Genomic DNA, 2,623 nt, shown 5'->3' with positions numbered 1-2,623 from the left:
AATTTCTTTATTCTGATCTTAAAAAAAATCGATAACTAGTTAGATAAAATCTAATTTGATAATAAAATATAAATTTAAATATAATTCGGGGAGAAAAATTAGGGAGCTCGTTTCTTTACAATTACATGGTATTCATAATTCCATTTTCATAAGTTTCAACCATTACACTGTATTTATAACTTCATCAACCACAAAAACTTATGAAAAACCCTAACTCATTGTAGAGGCATAACAAAAACAGGATTGGAAAAGTGAATATTTATTTGTTTGTCTAAAATATAAATTAATTATATAATAATATAATAGGATGTATAATGAATACAAGGTAATTAAAAAATACAAAAAATGATCAAATTAAATGAAATATACAGTTTATTAGATGATAATATGTATAAAATATTTCGTAAAATTCTAATTAAAATAAAAAAAAATTAATCCAAATTTATAATAATAAAAAATGAATAAAATAATATAAAATCTAAAGATGTATTATAAATTAAAATCCAAATAGTGATAAACAAATTAAATATTGATTAATTCTGAATATTTTCGAAAAGTAGTTAAATCAAATAAAAACAAATAGCTAATTTGAATAATGAGGGAGAAAAATGAGGAAGAGATTGATTTATTTTAAATCAATTTGTGAAGTAGTTATCAAAATCTAATTTTTATATTAAAAATAAATTTCAATTTCAAAAGTGGAAAAAATGGGAAGAGATTGGTTTAGAAAGCTATATTAGTATAAAACTATTCTCACCATGACATTCTTTAGTCACGTGTTGTGCTAATACTCATATACTTCGAAAATAAAACATAAAGGATAATGAAAAAAAATTACATATTATAAAATTAGAAGGAAAAAACCAAAAATCTATCATGCCTTCATCGTAGTCATTTGATGATTTGATCAAATAAATTTAGTTTATTCAAATTGGGTTATAGGAATTTGGGCCTAACTTCAAAAAGTTGAATTTTAATTCAATTGAATTTCTAGGAAGGATAACTAAAGGATAATATTGACTTATTGATCAAAACATTCATTAAATGAAATTTTCAAGAGCCTAGCTCAATTGGTATAGTATTTACATTATCGATTTTGAAATCAAACAAGCGAAATTATGAAACGTGAAAAGCTTTTCTTTTTGGAGTTTAAAATTTTCATTTAAAGTGTATTTGGTTTAACTTTTAAATATTTAAATGAGAAATTTTGGTAAATAGAAAATTTACAAAAATATTTACATTTTATAGCAAAAATATTTTTAAATATTTTTTATATTTAAGAAGATCCCTATTTAAATTTTAAAATAAATTATTTTGAAAAAAATCAAAATATTTGACAACCACCTCGAATAGATTTTAAAACACATTCAAAACATATTTTAAACATTTCTTATCAAAAGAATTTAAATAAAGATGACTTCTTTTTAAAACATTTTTTCCTCTAATTAATCTAAACATGTTGTTACTATAATTGTTTGGACTCTAAAGGATAGAAAATTGAACCATTCTTTAATGATTTTCACTTTAAACTCTCACCCACCCTTCACTACAGTGATTTAATCCACCTTCTCATTTATTTTTTATAATCCTCATGTTTGTGTGGATGAAAATTAGTTTGTCGTTGAATTGATTTTTTAATTTTAAAATTATTACTATCTATTAATTAGTATTAATTATATATAAACTGTATATTATTATACTGGATTGGATTTTCTACCTAGGCTGATGAGTCGATTCAAATATGATTTACGAGCTAGTTCAATTTAAAAATTGATAGATACATATCCAATCTAATTTATGAAAAAAGTTGGAATGAGCCAAACTAGTCCATCAAAGACTTTGAGTTGGTTTTGGATTGACTTTTGAGCTTTGGACTCAAAGATGAGACTAATTATATGGAAAATTCAAATTTATAGCATTAATTTTACTTTCATTTGAAAAAATAGCAAATACAAAATTATTTTTGAATTATATAGCAAACTGCCTCATTTTCATGTAATCAGACTATCTCGAAAACCCAAAATGCCCTTCATAATACATAAATATAGTGTAAATAAATTTGATGATTATAGATTTGAACAGAATCTTACTTTACCAAATAAATTAGAATCAGTTGATTTTGAATCTTGAATTTTGATCAAATCTTTATTTTCAAATATGAATTTATCTATTATTTCGTTATATCTACATATTTGTGAGTATTTTAGATTTTATTTTCAAATATCAAATAATCTCAATTTATCTAACTATTTTTTTCATCTCCCCTTCTTGTTAACGTACTTTTGCATTTTCTAATTTATATCAATTCATCCTATTTGTTTTGCTTTTTTTATATCTATAATAGTTTGAAATCTTTAACCGTTTATTTTTTTTAATTATTATTGAAATTTTGATTTTTTTTCAATTTCATATTTTTGTTATTTTTTCTTTCAAATAAGCATTCATAACTTTGTTGTTTTTACTTTGTCTAAATCGATTCTAATATTTTATTGTCTTTTCAATCGTTTTCAAATAAGCATTCATTTTTTTTTTTTTTTTGTTCTTGCTATGGCTTTTCTACCACTAAGATTTTTTTTTTTTTTAATCATAAATGGGATGATACCTTGTAGAGAGCACTATTGAC

Source organism: Benincasa hispida, chromosome 9, assembly GCF_009727055.1.
Source record: "Benincasa hispida cultivar B227 chromosome 9, ASM972705v1, whole genome shotgun sequence".
Taxonomy (NCBI): domain Eukaryota; kingdom Viridiplantae; phylum Streptophyta; class Magnoliopsida; order Cucurbitales; family Cucurbitaceae; genus Benincasa; species Benincasa hispida.
The sequence above is the reverse complement of the archived record's forward strand: the minus strand, read 5'-3'. Positions refer to the sequence as shown.